We start from the raw sequence: 17,518 nt of genomic DNA on the forward strand, positions 1-17,518 counted from the left end.
ACTAATATTGGCAGCAATAAACAGCCCTCCACCAACTGTGTCTAATCTATCCTTCCTAAACTCGGTTAGGTACTTTGAAAAAATTTCGACTGAAATTATTTCCGGCTTTAGTCAGTTTTCCGTACCTGTGCTCTCTATTTGCACTTGGTGCTTTGGTCCTTCCAAATACAGCTACAATTTACAGCTGGAATGCCGATTGTTTCTAGGTCTACTTTCCTGTGTTTGTCCTGCACTCTTTTAGACTGACGCCTTTCTGTGTCTTCCCGAGTCCTTGTAACCTAAAAAACTGCCCAGTCCCCTCCACACAGCCCCTGCTACCCGTGTAGCCGATTCCTGTGTGTAGTTGACCCCTGACCTTTTAAATGGAACCCGGAAACCCTACCATCCGATGGCGCAAGTCGAGGAATCTGCAGCCTAAACGGTCGCAGGACCGCCTGAGCCTCTAATTCAGACCCTCCACTCGGCTCTGTACCAAGGGACCACAGTCGGTTCTGTCGATGATGCTGCAGATGGTGAGCTCCACATTTATCTCGTAAGCAAGACTGGCAGTCTTTCCCATTTCCGTTAGTGGTCCAAAACCAGAGAGAATCTCTTCCGATCCAAAGAGACACACATCGTTAGCACCGACATGAACCACCACCTGCAACTGGCTGCACCCTTTGCTCTTCGTGGTATCCGGAAGCAACCTTTCCACACCTGGAATACCTCCTCCCTGTATGCGCACAGAGGGTACACCGGTTTCCTTCCCCCCCGCCCCCTTCTTGGCAGTTATATCCCTAAGGGATTTGCCTAACGTTGGCGCTACCAGCTACCAGCAAACCCACCCTCTGTGAGTGCCAAGACCCAGCGGGCCGACAAGCTTCCTCTAGAAAAGGGCGGGTGAATGCATCTAGCTCAGGGACTTCGTCAGCCACAGATAGCGCTCGAAACCTGTTGGTCAGACGGACCGGTGAGGCCCTCCGATCGGCCCCTCGGAAACTCTTTCGCCACCTGCCACGCCCACTCGTCCACGGGTAAGGGGTCAACCTCAGTACAGGCAGTACCTGCGGCAGCCAGACCGATCGGGAGACGCGTATAATGCGCTGGACCTCTCTCAGATCCCCACCGAAAGCCCCCCACAATGATTTCCATTGGCAGCAGCTTCAAGCTGTGTGACAGAAGCCAACACCGCCTAGAGCGAAAGGTCACCAACTCGGCTTGCATCTGAACACAGTAGTCACAGTTCCCATTCATAATAACTACGGTGAAAATATACTAGACAGCTAATTAACGCGGAACTGCGCCTCGTAAATATACAAACGAGCACGAAATTAACGACTTTAAACTAAAGAGCAAAAAGGAAATTTAAAATAAGTCGCTTCTTATGAGAAGCTATGTCAAACTCACAGAAAGAAATGCTGTCCTCTGACATGCTGCTGCAATCACGAAAGCTACTCTAGACTGCGACCTGTAAGTACTTCAGTGTCTGATCAAACACAAAACAAATGCCTGAGGCGACGTAGACAGCCGTACTATGTACTACACAGCAAATAAATCTCGGAACTGTGCCTAATAAATAAATTAGATAAATATAAGAGTAGAAGACGTATTCTGCTAGCAATGACTGGGTATTTTCGTAAATCTCAGACGACCTCGACATGTACATTATCGAGACTTTTCAAGTAACAGAATTCAGTATGTTTTCCAGGATGGCGAATATTCATAGGAAACTAAGGTATCCTCAGCAGTGTCCCAGAGGGGTACTTTCTCTATTTACATAAAAGATCTGACGGGAATGGTGAGGAGAAATCTACGACTGTTTACTGATGACGCTGTTGTATCCTAGAAAGTGTGGTCTTTGAGTAACTTTAGGAGGATACCAGACCATTTGGATAGAATTTCTGTTTACCGTGATGAATGTTGGCTTACTCCAAATGTGGAAAAATGTAAGTTAATACAGATGGATAGGAAATACTGTAGTGTACGAATACAGTACGAGGACGTGCTGAAAAACAATACCTCGGAATTTTGTGTGTGAAACCTCCTGAAGCTTTTCATATTAAAAAAACGTTATTAACAATCTACATCTTTATTCCTTATGCCTACGAGTTTGTGACCTGTTCTGCAAGAGGTCTCCGAATCGTAGTGCGTTATATCGCGGTGTGTAACGTAACTACGAGGGTCGTTCAATAAGTAATGCCCCACATTTCTTTTAAAAGTCATTAACACACAGACAAATGTCCTTGTTGGTGCTTCACATTTGATGTTTGTTCTGTTCGCCGGTGAAGTTTCGAACAGTTCTAGCAGATAGCGGAGCCGTAGTGCAGCGTCAAAATGGCGTCTACATACGACTCACGTTACAAGCAGCGTGCTGTTATTGAATTCTTGTGTGCAGAAAAAGAAACCGTGGTGAACATCCACAAACGTTTGTGTGCAGTGTATCGCGATGCTGCAGTTGACAGGAGTACAGTTTGGCGATGGGTAAAGAAAGTTACAGCCTCAGGAAATGCAGAAACAGAGCTCCATGGTCAGGGACGTCCCGTCACAGCTATCATTGCCGCATCCACCCTACAGTCCAGACCTGGCACCCTCAGACTCCCATCCTTTTGGGCTGCTTAAAGATTCTCTACGGGAAACACACTTTGAAGACGACGAGAGTGTCAGTCATGCAGCGAAAACTTGGTTGCGCCTACAGGACAAGAGCTTTTACCAGCAGGGAATACATGCTCTTCCACAACGTTGGCGTACGGCCATAGAACGTTATTGAGACTACCTGGAAAAATAGAACATGGAAAAGACACGTTGATCTACATTGTCACCAAATTCTGACTCTTAGCAATGAATACGTTCTGAGAAAAAAAAAATGTGGGGCATTACTTACCCAACGACCCTCGCATGTCGGTGTGCTAGAAACAGCGTGCCGTACTCGAGGTTCGAATTTGAAGAGTGAGTCCACACTTGGCGCATCCTCTCCTTAATTATAAAATGCCAGACTGCACACGACCGCTATGACATCTGCAACAATCCTACGCCTTGGGTTCACTGCCATCGATCATCCTCCATATACAGTTACGACTTGGCCCCATACGATTTTAATTTGTTTCCAAAACATAAAGAACACCTCCAAGGACTTCACTTTGAAAATGATGAAACGATGCCAGCAGAGGGGAGGTTATGGCTCCGTCAAAAAAGTCAGAAATTCCACAGTGGCGATATCAACAAACTGGTCGCTCGTTGGGAAAACTGTGTTTGTCGCCAGGGTGACTATGTTGAGAAATAAATATGTAGACACGATGAATAAAGATGCAGAAAAGGGCTGGCAAAGCATGTCTTGCAAGACTTTCCCCTCTAGTGGGTGCTTCCCCCCCCCCCCCCCGAACTCTACTAGGGTGCTGTCGTCACGGACTAGCCGCAGCCCTCGGTTCATTTATCAGCAGTCGAGAGGGCAGCGTCTCTTCGACTTCGAAGAGGTAACGTTGTTTTGTTAGTCCGTTTGCTCTAGGCATTTTCTTCAGATTTACTCTCATTAATATTGAAACTTCCTGGCAGATAAAAACTGTGTGCCCGACCGAGACTCGAACTCGGGACCTTTGCCTTTCGCGGGCAAGCTCAGATGGTAGAGCACTTGCCCGCGAAAGGCAAAGGTCCCGAGTTCGAGTCTCGGTCGGGTACACCGTTTTAATCAGCCAGGAAGTTTCATATCAGTGCACACTCCGCTGCAGAGTGAAAATCTCATTCTGGAAACTTCCCCAGGCTGTGGCTAAGCCATGTCTCCGCAATATCCTTTCTTTCAGGAGTGCTAGTTCTGCATGGTTCGCAGGAGAGCTTCTGTAAAGTTTGGAAGGTAGGAGACGAGATACTGGCAGAAGTAAAGCTGTGAGTAGCGGGCGTGAGTCGTGCTTCGGTATAAGTCGGCTCTCAGCCGTGGCAGCGTGCGGACGGCCCCGCGCGCCGGCCAGTGCTCCGCTGCAGGCGTTGTTTACTTCCGCGTCGTAGCTTTAAGGCTTGTGTCCGTCCACCGTGAACAACATGTCGAGCGCTTACCGCCGTGCGACCCTTAAAGTTTCTTTCCCAGCTGAACATGCGCGACCTCGTGCACATGAAGTTGAAACGTTCATACGTGAAGAAGTTCGTTTAAATCCTAACCACGTTATCGGAATCCATTTTTCGATCACGAGTAGTGTCGTTCATATTAAAATGACAAACACCGAGGTGTGTGAAGATGTTATTCGCCGCCATGCCAATGGACTTAAGTTCAAATACTCTGATGGTCACGTCGGAGCTGTAACACTTGAACTCGCAGAGTACGGTCAACGCACGATTAGGGTGTTTGAACTACCTTTTGAAGTGCCGAAGGACGAAGTTGTCTCTGCGTTACAACCATACGGTAACGTCATCAGTTACGTAGAGGAAAAATGGCAAACCTTCACGACCTACCATGTCCTTAATGGTGTGCGTCAGGTCAAAATTGAACTGAAAAAACATATACCATCATACCTGACCATTGGCGGGGTGCGAGCCATTGTCATGTACGACGGCCAACCCCGAACATGTGCGGGTTGTGGACAAGAAGGCCACGTCAGATCCGCCTGCATGCGACGCCGCCTGATCCAGACGCCGGTCGCCGAGGAAGCGTCCCCAGCGGTGATGACTCAGATCCCTGTCACATACGCCAAGGTTGCCCAGGAAGGTAGCACGTCTACACAGAGTCTTCCTGCTCCGTTGACGTCGTCTGATCCGGTAGATGCAACCACTCCTGAGATTCCTTCTGAGGTGCCCCAGACGCCAGATCCTGACCTGCTGAATCATCGCAGCACTGTGACTGAAAATGCTACTGAGATGGACGTTGATCCGGGAGTGGTACCTACTTCTGCTTTCCTTCAGACTGGTCCGGAGTCCGACGAAAGCCACCCGCAATCGGACACTGAACGACCTGTTCGAAAACAAGGGTCGACACGAAAGAGAAAGAAACGTAGCCGTACACCCCCTGATGAATCCATTCTACGGATGGATACCAGGGATGCAGACCCGAAGATGGACGAGAAACCGCTCTTTGATGACCAAAAGTCTGATGCGAAAGACCCGCCACAGGCGACCACTGGCAACGAACACCCCTCCTTACTGGCGCCGTCGCCCCCACAGGTCGACGTTGAAGAGAGCCTATCCGATGAGACGAAAACTACGTCTCCTCTCCACGTGGATGATGTGCACAGCCGATGCCCTACCGCAGTATCAGTCTCCTGGGCAGACGACGTGGAGATCGAAGGGACTGGGGTGGACGCTGCTGATGATGGGGCACCCCCATCGGTTGCGCCCGCGCCCGCAAACTCTCCACAATAGCAGCCTCTTCAGCGGACCGGCAAGATCGACGACCTCTCGCTCCTGAAGAAGAAGCCCCACCTGTGCCTGTGGGACTCCAACACCAGCATTATCGTGTCGCAACGATTAACCTCGCGACCATTCGTGCGCCCCACAAACTGGCGCTGCTCCGCGATATGATTTATGATGCGGACATAGATATTGCGCTTTTTCAGGAAGTGCATGTCGCCGATTTTTCACCACCACATGGCTTCACGGTGCATCTTTCTCCCGCTTCGGACACCGGTAGTGGTGTTGCCATCATCTTACGCGAAGGTCTTCCTGCCGAAGATGTCCTATACCTCCCCAGCGGCAGAGGTATGGCCTTTACTCTCTTTGGTGTACGCATCGTCAACATTTATGCGCCGTCGGGCTCCAGCTACCGTCGTGAACGCAATGCCTTCTTCGCGAATGAAGTTACACCCCTTTTTATGGGACCACACGATGACTGGGTCATGGGTGGAGACTTCAACTGCACCCAGCGACCTCAGGATCAATTGCCGCGTCACTCACCATGCGCAGCTCTGGAAACAGTCGTCACGCGGCTACAATTTGTCGACACGTGGAGACATGTTCACGGTGATCTTTTGGGCTTTACGTACTACACTGCGCACTCCTCTAGCCGACTGGATCGCATCTACATCTCGCGATCCCTAATTCAACACACTCGACAGGCTGAAATCTGGCCTGTTGCTTTCTCAGACCATGAGGCTTACTTCTGTGATGTTGTTCTCACAAGACAGGCAGTATGGCACGGACGTGGTTTATGGAAACTGAACACGGCACTTCTTAATTCACCTGACTGTCGACTTCTAATAGAAGACACTTGGATCACATGTAATAGACGCCGACCCACGTATCCGTCTACCATATCCTGGTGGATCCAGTGTGCAAAACCTGCTCTTCGAAAAACTTTAATCCGGTATGGCAAAGATGTTGTCGCCTGGAGGAAGAGCACTATGGACTTTTACTACAGGATCCTACGAGAATGCCCCACGATGCCAGCCTCCCCTGAGCGCCATACAAGGACGAACCAAGCTAAGGCCCAAATCTCCAATCTCATGCGACGGCATTTGGAAGGTGCGATAGTACGATCTCGTACTGCTGATCGCATGCCTCATGAACATCCGTCGGTGTACCATATCATCCAAGAACGACAAAATCGACGCCGAAAATTGATTCACGTCCTAACGGATCAAGAAGGGCGTCGCTACGTAACCCAATCTGCAATAGGGAATGTGCTTCACGCCCACTACCGGCAGCTCTACGCCGCAATTCCACATTCCCCAGAGTTGATCAAGGAAGTCTCACAGCTCAACTTCGGTGGTATCCCAGGAGTTGCAGCGATTAACTTGATGTCAGAGGTGACTGATGAGGAAGTCCGCGATGCGATCCGGGCAGGAACCATCAATCGCTCCCCAGGACCCGACGGTCTTCCCCTCGAATTTTATCGCACCTTCCGTGATTTGTTAGAGTCCACCTTCACCTCCATCTGTCGGGAACTGATGTCTCCGGAAGTACCTGTGCCGGACGCTTTCATGGAAGGAATTATTATTCCTGTACATAAACCGCACGGTGGCAACAATATCAGTGATTATCGGCCCCTCACCCTCCTTAACAGTGATATGAAAATCTTCACTCGCCTTTTGGCAGCACGACTTAAAAACGTTGCCCGATATGTTGTGTCGCCAGACCAAGCCTCTTTGGGAGGAGATAATAATATTCGCACGGCTTTATGCCGCTACAGGGATATGATCGCCGTTACCCAGGCACAACGCCTCTCTGGAGCACTTGCGTCCTTGGACTTTAGTCAAGCTTTTGATAGGGTTGACCATTCGTTCCTTACGGCCGTACTCCACCATATGGGTTTCCCAGTCGCCGTTATCACGGTAGTGATGCGCCTTCTGCGGGGTGCCTCATCCAGGATTATGTACAATGGCAGACTCACTCCACCGATAATAATAGGTCGATCCGTACGTCAAGGTTGCCCTCTATCAGCAATTTTGTACGCCTTTTCCTTGGAATCCTTGCTATGTGGACTAAGACAACGTTTGGTAGGGTTGTCCATAGATCGCTACCGATTCTGTTGCACGGCCTATGCTGACGATGTAGTCATCTGTTTACGTAATGCCGACGAGGTTCGAGCTGTTTTGACGTGGGTAGTGACTTATGGTGAGGCTTCGGGTAGCTCTTTAAACGTACGTAAGTCACAAGTTATGTTCATTGGCACGGGACTTCCCGTGGAGTGCGTTACACCTCTCACCACCGTTGATACCATTCGTTGTTTGGGAATAGATTTTTCATCTGATCTCCGGCGTTCAGCCACCATCAACTGCCGACGCCTCCTTTTAATGATCAGAGCAGGTCATCTGGACCATCGCCTTCGATCCCTAGATATTCTCCAACGAGCTCGCTATGTCAATACATATATTGCATCCCGAGTTCCCCATGTAGCACAAGTTCGACCTTTCCCGCTTACTGTGGCACGTCGCATGTTGGCAGCGATGGCATCTTTCGTCAGCTCTGGGATGTTGTTCAAAGTTAACTACGCAACCCTTACTCTTCCCCGTGAACGAGGTGGGATAGGTCTGTTTCACGTGCCGGATAGAGCTCGCGCCCTGTTTGTCAGCTCCCAGATGACGGTATGGACACGTTGCCCAACGAGCCTCACTGGTCTCCTCATGTCGGCATACTCGCCGGTCTCACTGTCAGCCCCAGTGATGATCTCGGATGTTCCGGCCCAGTTCCATTATATACGGTACTTCTTTCTGGAACTCAGTTATCTACGCCTCATCTTACCAAGATAGCTTTTACTCAAGACATAGGCAGTATACAATGTCCTCCAATTAGGTCGTCCACCTAACCCAATTGAACAAAAGTTCCCCCAGGTTGACTGGCGTTATGTATGGCGCGCGGTGTTCGCCTGTTACCTTGATACGAATGTTCAATCTGTCTGGTACCTAACTGTCAATGGTAAGCAAATCAACCAATTTCGCCTTCATCGTATCCACCTCGCCCAATCACCTCTATGCTCCACGTGTGGAGTGCCAGACAATGATGAACATCGGTTTGTTTGCGGACCGGCGGCGGAGGTTTGGCACTTGGTTCGACGTATTGTGGCTTTTCTAACGCGGGACATTCCGGATCGGATTACTCCCCTTTCATTATTATTTCCGGAACGTGACTATTTTCCTCGGACAAAGACCAATGCTGTGAACTGGATTCGCGGACATGCCATTCACTACTTATTTGGACAAACTGTAGACTCTGTACTCGATTTTTGGACATACCTCAATGACCGTCATTATGTCGTTGTCCGTCACCCAAAATACAGACAATTTTTCTCGAACTTCCTTGGGAGTGCTTTCCACGAGCCGCCTCGCAGCTGGAATGTGTTAAGCCAAGAGAGAAGAAGGTTTCCTGTTTGAACCAATGAACATTTCTGAACAATTGAACGGAACACATCAATTTCGAGAAGACGTGACTCAACATATTACCAGCGGGGCGCAGAAGGCCTCTGATCACTTACACACACACACACACACACACAAAAATCAGAAAAAGGAAGATTTTGTTTTGTTTGTAAAGATAGCCCTAACCTTGATTTCCCATATTTCCCCTGGTATATAGGCAGCTCTCTGGGGTAGGTTTAGTCAGGAGCCAACGCCTGAAGTGGCCTAGATTTCTTTTTTGTTATAGGATGAGAAGTGGCGGTGGCACTTGCTTTTTTTTAGTTCCACAAAAAAAGGGGTAGCATAAGAAAAAAAAGTAAAAAAAATAAAAATAAAAAAATAGGGGTATGATTCTCGCTTAGGGTGTGAGATATATATATATATATATATATATAAAAAGATGGTAGAGCACTTGCCCGCGAAAGGCAAAGGTCCCGAGTTCAAGTCTCGGTCGGGCACACAGTTTTAATCTGCCAGGAAGTTTCATATCAGCGCACACTCCGCTGCAGAGTGAAAATCTCATTCTGGACTCATTAATATTGCTCTACCTTTCAAGTTGTTATTGTGTTTCTATCTGTGGATCTCTTTCTATTTTTGGTTCTGGTTATATCTGTAGCTATTTTTCTATTGCGAGTCTTAAGAATGTCGAAAAGAAAGAATATTGAAAAGCGCGTTTTTCATTAGGAGTGGGGGATTAAGTACTTTTTTTGTACACAATTCCGATGAAAAATATTTAATATGCAAAAAAATGCTTAAGTCAAAACAAAGGTACGCTTGATATTTCTCTTTGCTTCATGAAGCAATACACAAGCGTTACTCTCATGACGAACGATGCTCTCTTGTAAAGAGGTAGAAAATTTGCCAGAACCATCGATTTATAAAAAAAGAGTTTCACTGCATCGTATGTCGTACACTTCAAATCAGCTAAAGCTCAGAAAAGCATCAGCGACGACTTAGACGTAAAATAATCTGCAATAGAAATGGCAAAAGATTTTGGTTTCGATGACACCGCCGTATATTTTAAAACAGTAGCTCTGTCACGTAGCACTGTGAATTCATGATATGGTACACAACATAAAAAAAGAAACAATAATTTAATTGCAAACTGTTGGTATTATTTTTTGTGTGTGGAGGAGAGTACTAATCGAACAGATCACAGTAAACTTCTAATTTTCCTCGCGTAATATAGTACGACTTTTCTGTACATGAAGAGTTTCTCCCTTTAGTGCCGGCCGGAGTGGCCGTGCGGTTCTAGGCGCTACAGTCTGGAGCCGAGCGACCGCTACGGTCGCAGGTTCGAATCCTGCCTCGGGCATGGATGTGTGTGATGTCCTTAGGTTAGTTAGGTTTAATTAGTTCTAAGTTCTAGGCGACTGATGACCTGAGAACTTAAGTCGCATAGTGCTCAGAGCCATTTGAACCAATCTCCCTTTAGTTCCGGTGCTCAGAACAACAAGTCGCCGGCCGAAGTGGCCATGCGGTTCTAGGCACTGCAGTCTGGAACCGCGAGACCGCTACGGTCGCAGTTTCGAATCCTGCCTCGGGCATGGATGTGTGTGATGTCCTTAGGCTAGTTAGATTTAACTAGTTCTAAGTTCTAGGGGACTAATGACCTCAGCAGTTGAGTCCCATAGTGCTCAGAGCCATTTGAACAACAGGTTTGGATACTTAAATGCAGTTAAAAAGAGTGTCGACCACCTCCCACTTTCCCACAAACCCCCCCCCCCCCCACTCACAATTTCATTTCACTTCTTGCTCCTCACTTTCTCCTCTAACTCACACTCCATCACACAGCTGTACACTTATGTCCATTAATGCCCATTCAGTGTGGTTTTTCTCCATCCCCTACACCGAAAAAAAATTCCTCCGGCACTATTCCTTCCCTACTCTTACACAGTAAATGTTGTTGTTGTTGTGGTCTTCAGTCCTGAGACTGGTTTGATGCAGCTCTCCATGCTACTCTATCCTGTGCAAGCTTTTTCATCTCCCAGTACCTACTGCAACCTACATCCTTCTGATCTGCTTAGTGTATTCATCTCTTGGTCTCCCTCTACGATTTTTACCCTCCACGCTGCCCTCCAATACTAAATTGGTGATCCCTTGATGCCTCAGAACATGTCCTACCAACCAATCCCTTCTTCTAGTCAAGTTGTGCCACAAACTTGTCTTCTCCCCAATCCTATTCAATACTTCCTCATTAGTTATGTGATCTACCCATCTAATCTTCAGCATTCTTCTGTAGCACCACATTTCGAAAGCTTCTATTCTCTTCTTGTCCAAACTATTTCTCGTCCATGTTTCACTTCCATACATGGCTACACTCCATGCAAATACCTTCAGAAATGACTTCCTGACACTTAAATCTATACTCGATGTTAACAAATTTCTCTTCTTCAGAAACGCTTTCCTTGCCATTGCCAGTCCACATTTTATATCCTCTCTACTTCGACCATCATCAGTTATTTTGCTCCCCAAATAGCAAAACTCCTTTACTACTTTAAGTGTCTCATTTCCTAATCTAATTCCCTCAGCATCACCCGACTTAATTAGAAAATGGTTCAAATGGCTCTGAGCACTATGGGACTCAACTGCTGTGGTCATCAGTCCCCTAGAACTTAGAACTACTTAAACCTAACTAACCTAAGGACATCACACACATCCACGCCCGAGGCAGGATTCGAACCTGCGACCGTAGCAGTCGCACGGTTCCTGACTGCGCGCCTAGAACCGCGAGACCACCGCGGCCGGCGACTTAATTAGACTACATTCCATTATCCTTGTTTTGCTTTTGTTGATGTTCATCTTATATCCTCCTTTCAAGACACTGTCCATTCCATTCAACTGCTCTTCCAAGTCCTTTGCTGTCTCTGACAGAATTACAATGTCATCGGCGAACCTCAAAGTTTTTATTTCTTCTCCATGAATTTTAATACCTAATCCGAATTTTTCTTTTGTTTTCTTTACTGCTTGCTCAATATACAGATTGAACAACATCGGGGAGAGGCTACAACCCTGTCTTACTCCCTTCCCAACCACTGCTTCCCTTTCATGTCCCTCGACTCTTATAACTGCCATCTGGTTTCTGTACAAATTGTAAATAGCCTTTCGCTCCCTGTATTTTACCCCCGCCACCTTTAGAATTTGAAAGAGTGTATTCCAGTCAACATTGTCAAAAGCTTTCTCTAAGTCTACAAATGCTAGAAACGTAGGTTTGCCTTTCCTTAATCTTTCTTCTAAGATAAGTCGTAAAGTCAGTATTGCCTCACGTGTTCCAGTGTTTCTACGGAATCCAAACTGATCTTCCCCGAGGTTGGCTTCTACTAGTTTTTCCATTCGTCTGTAAAGAATTCGTGTTAGTATTTTGCAGCTGTGACTTATTAAACTGATAGTTCGGTAATTTTCACATCTGTCAACACCTGCTTTCTTTGGGATTGGAATTATTATATTCTTCTTGAAGTCTGAGGGTATTTCGCCTGTTTCATACATCTTGCTCACCAGATGGTAGAGTTCTGTCAGGAATGGCTCTCCCAAGGCCGTCAGTAGTTCCAATGGAATGTTGTCTACTCCGGGGGCCTTGTTTCGACTCAGGTCTTTCAGTGCTCTGTCAAACTCTTCACGCAGTATCATATCTCCCATTTCCTCTTCATCTACATCCTCTTCCATTTCCATAATATTGTCGTCAAGTACATCGCCCTTGTATAGACCCTCTATATACTCCTTCCACCTTTCTGCTTTCCCTTCTTTGCTTAGAACTGGGTTTCCATCTGAGCTCTTCATACAAGTCGTTCTCTTATCTCCAAAGGTCTCTTTAATTTTCCTGTAAGCAGTATCTATCTTACCCCTAGTGAGATAGGCCTCTACATCCTTACATTTGTCCTCTAGCCATCCCTGCTTAGCCATTTTGCACTTCCTGTCGATCTCATTTTTGAGACGTTTGTATTCCTTTTTGCCTGCTTCATTTACTGCATTTTATATTTTCTCCTTTCATCAATTAAATTCAATATTTCTTCTGTTACCCACGGATTTCTACTAGCCCTCGTCTTTTTACCTACTTGATCATCTGCTGCCTTCGCTACTTCATCCCTCAAAGCTACCCATTCTTCTTCTACTGTAGTTCTTTCCCCCATTCCTGTCAATTGTTCCCTTATGCTCTCCCTGAAACTCTCTACAACCTCTGGTTTAGTCAGTTTATCCAGGTCCCATCTCCTTAAATTCCCACATTTTTGCAGTTTCTTCAGTTTTAATCTACAGGTCATAACCAATAGATTGTGATCAGAGTCCACATCTGCCCCTGGAAATGTCTTACAATTTAAAACCTGGTTCCTAAATCTCTGTCTTACCATTATATAATCTATCTGATACCTTTTAGTATCTCCAGGGTTCTTCCATGTATACAACCTTCTTTCATGATCCTTAAACCAAGTGTTAGCTATGATTATGTTGTGCTCTGTGCAAAATTCTACCAGGCGGCCTCCTCTTTCATTTCTTAGCCCCAATCCATATTCACCTACTATGTTTCCTTCTCTCCCTTTTCCTACACTCGAATTCCAGTCACCCATGACTATTAAATTTTCGTCTCCCTTCACAATCTGAATAATTTCTTTTATTTCATCATACATTTCTTCAATTTCTTCGTCATCTGCAGAGCTAGTTGGCATATAAATTTGTAATACTGTAGTAGGTGTGGGCTTCGTATCTATCTTGGCCACAATAATGGGTTCACTATGCTGTTTGTAGTAGCTTACCCGCGTTCCTATTTTCCTATTCATTATTAAACCTACTCCTGCATTACCCCTATTTAATTTTGTGTTTATAACCCTGTAGTCACCCACTATATCTGACGTCAACCTATCCATTTGCCTTTTTAAATTTTCTAACCTACCTGCCCGATTAAGGGATCTGACATTCCACGCTCCGATCCGTAGAATGCCAGTTTTCTTTCTCCTGATAACGACATCCTCTTGAGTAGTCCCCGCCCGGAGATCGGAATGGGGGACTATTTTACCTCCGGAATATTTTACCCAAGAGGACGCCATCATCATTTAATCATACAGTAAAGCTGCATGCCCTCGGGAAAAATTACGGCTGTAGTTTCCCCTTGCTTTCAGCCGTTCGCAGTACCAGCACAGCAAGGCCGTTTTGGTTATTGTTACAAGGCCACATCAGTCAATCATCCAGACTGTTGCCCTTGCAACTACTGAAAAGGCTGCTGCCCCTCTTCAGGAACCACACGTTTGTCTGGCCTCTCAACAGATACCCCTCTGTTGTGGTTGCACCTACGGTACGGCTATCTGTATCGCTGAGGCACGCAAGCCTCCCCACCAACGGCAAGGTCCATGGTTCATGAGGGGGGGGGGGACACAGTATACAAAGACACAGAAACATAGTTAAATAGAATGACACACATACAATAATAAATAAATAAAAAAGGTTTAGGTCAAAAACAAAGTAGTGGAAAGGTTATGTTGGCAACACTTCCAAAAAAAAAAACACAACGAATACTTTGAATTACCAAAAAAGGCCGTGCTGGTAAGCCGCGCCGTCTAAGGCGTCTCGTCACGGTCCGTGCGGCTGCCCTCGTCGGAGGTTCGAGTCCTCCCTCGGTATGGGTGTGTCTTGTCCACAGCTTAAGTTAGTTTAAGTTAGATTAGGGACCAATGACCACAGATTTACAAAATTTACAAGAACAAGCAGAATACAGTGATGTTCAAAAAAAGTGTTGTGAAAAACATAAGAAATGCATAGTGCTGCAGAACAACTAAATATTAGACCATAATTATCAGTGTCTAACTCAGAAAGACAAGGATGTGCTAGCAGACGTCATTTCCCGATCTAAGCAAGAAATCAAACAAAAATCAACATATTCTTAAAGAACTGTTTCTGATCTAAAAGCGAATCAAAATGCAAATAATTTAATTACAGACCACTGATGATGCTTTACCTCAATAAAGCGAAACGCGTCTGTTGAAAAAAATCACGCATTTTTGTAGTTGCAATGACAGAACAAAAATACCCTCAAGAATTGTAAAGTAACTACAGGCAATATGGCCACATAAATGAAGAATCGTACAATACGCTTTAGACGGATGTGTGCCGGGCAAAACTGCGAGGAATGGGAAAATCCCATCGCGGTTCGACAACAGTGTTAAAAAACTACTACGATCCAAAGAGAGCTACGTTGTAAATTTAAACTTAGCCAAAACCCCGCAGACAAACAAAAACCAAACGAAGCTATGCGTGAGGCACTCAATTAATCCTAAAGTAAATTCTGTCTATCGACTTCACACAAAATCCTAAAAAGTTTGCTCTCACGTTAAATCAGTAAACGGATCGAAGCCATCTGTCCAGACTCTCTGTGACCATAATGGCACTGAAACAGTGAATGACATAGAAGAGGCCTAAATACTAAACCAGTTTTCCAAAACTGTTCCACAGAGGAAGATCGCACTGTAGTTCCTCCTTTAAACAGTCTCACGAATAACAAAATGACATACTTCGAAATAAGTGACCAAGTGATAGGAAAGAAACTGAAATCGCTCAACAGACGAAATGCTACTAAACCTGACGTGATACTAGTTACACTCTACACAGAATATGTGAAATAAGTTGCCCCTCTTCTAGCAGCAACGTACCGTAAGTATATAGAGGAACGAAGCGTTCCAGGTGATTGGAAAATAGTGCTGTATTTTCAAAAAGGGTCGTCGAACAGACGTCTGCCTATTGCAGAATTTTAGAACATGTTTTTTGATCGCATATTATGACATTTCGGGAGACTGAAAATCTCATCTGCTGGGATCAACACGGGTTCCGAAAGCAATGATCGCATGAAACGCAGCTCGCTCTGTTCGTCCGTAGGAACTAGAAAGTAGTAGATCCAAGCACCCAGATACATACCGTGTTCCTGGACAGGAATGGGCCGCTGAGTTTCTCACGCTGTGTAGGCACCCGATAGTGACCCAAATGGGTTCCATAGGATTTACATCAGTTGAACGTGGTCGCCAAGACAACAACGTGAGTTCACTATAATGCTCCCTCAAACCACTGTAGCACGCTTCTGGCTCCCAGACACGGACAATTACACTGCTGAAAAATGACATCGCCGTCGGTGGAAGGCATCAAACATGATGGGATGCAGGTAGTTCGCAGCTGTCAGCGTGTCTTCAATTACTACCACAGGTCCCATACAAACGCAGGAGAATGTCTCCCATAGCATAATACTGCTTCCACCAGCCTGCGTCCGTGGCACACTGCACGTTTCGAGTCGCCGTTCACCTCGATGACGGCGATTGTGGAAACAACCACCGACCTAGCGTAGCAAAAACGTGATTCACCCGAAGAGCCGCCATGTTTCCATTGATCGGCGGTCGAATTCTGATGGTCCCGTGCCCATTGCAAAGGTAACGGACGATGTAGTTGAATCTACATGTGAACACTAATGCGTGGTCTGCAGCGCAGCTCAATGTGCAACAATATACGATGAAAGGTGTGCTCTGAAATACTTGTGCCTGCACCAGCATTGTGCTCTTTCGGCAGAGATATGACAGAACACCATTTATCCTGCTTTACAGGGCATACAAGCCTCCAAACCACACATTCTGTAAAGAGTCGTGGATGTCCAACCATTTAGTGCCTAGTGGTAGTTCCGATGTCCTTCTACCTCTTTCCGTAGACGCTTACGGAGTAGCAAGTGAACATTCCACCAGCTTCGTCGTTTTCGAAATACTCGTTCACAGGCTCCGCGTAATAACAATCTTCCCTTCGTTAAAGTCACTCATCTCAGTGGATTTTCCCATTTGCAGCCCACATCTTTGTTATGGTGACCCCCGTCCGTGCCTGCTCCGTTTACATACTTCTGTTACAGCGTCACATGCCTGCCGCCACAAGGCGGCATCCACCATCGAGGTGGGCCGTGGAAATAATCTTTTGGCTTGTCAGTGTATGTCCAAAGGCTTTAAAAGAGATCAAATGACACATCTGTGCGACGTCGCTGGGTGCAGTTTTCTTGGGTAGGAGGCGCTGAGACTTAGGGAAGGAGGGGATGACCGAAGCTTTACAATGTGCGACGTCGCTGGGTGCAGTTTTCTTGGGTAGGAGGCGCTGAGACTTAGGGAAGGAGGGGATGACCGAAGCTTTACAACGAAACCAGTTCTCAAACTGGAAAACTAATCGTAAACATGAATGCTTTAGAAAGACTCTGTCCGGAAACTCGTCATGTCAAGCACTCAGCAAATCAGTCTTAGCCAAATAATCGTACATGACGTCCAACACTTTGAAATTCACCGCCCTCAAGAATACATGACAGTCAAATAACACGGGTGCATTAAAATGCTTCCAACAAGTATACGCTAAAACAATACCCAAAGGTTTAAAAGACAAAACATATCTCCCCTTATTCTCTCCATGATGACAAGAGGCCAAGTTCCTCTCAAAATCACAACATATCCATACTCGGCGTGTCTCAGAAGTTATACAGCTTCCGCCATGTCTTACTTTTACACTATGACGTAGTCCACCCCTCACAAGTCTGTAGTTCGATAGAATGCCCTATCGGATTAACGATGTCAAAAAATGGTTCAAATGGCTCTGAGCACTATGCGACTTAACTTCTGAGGTCATCAGTCGCCTAGAACTTAGAACTAATTAAACCTAACTAACCTAAGGACATCACACACATCCATGCCAGAGGCAGGATTCGAACCTGCGACCGTAGCGGTCGCTCGGCTCCAGAC

The sequence above is a fragment of the Schistocerca nitens genome, chromosome 3 (assembly GCF_023898315.1).
Source record: "Schistocerca nitens isolate TAMUIC-IGC-003100 chromosome 3, iqSchNite1.1, whole genome shotgun sequence".
Taxonomy (NCBI): domain Eukaryota; kingdom Metazoa; phylum Arthropoda; class Insecta; order Orthoptera; family Acrididae; genus Schistocerca; species Schistocerca nitens.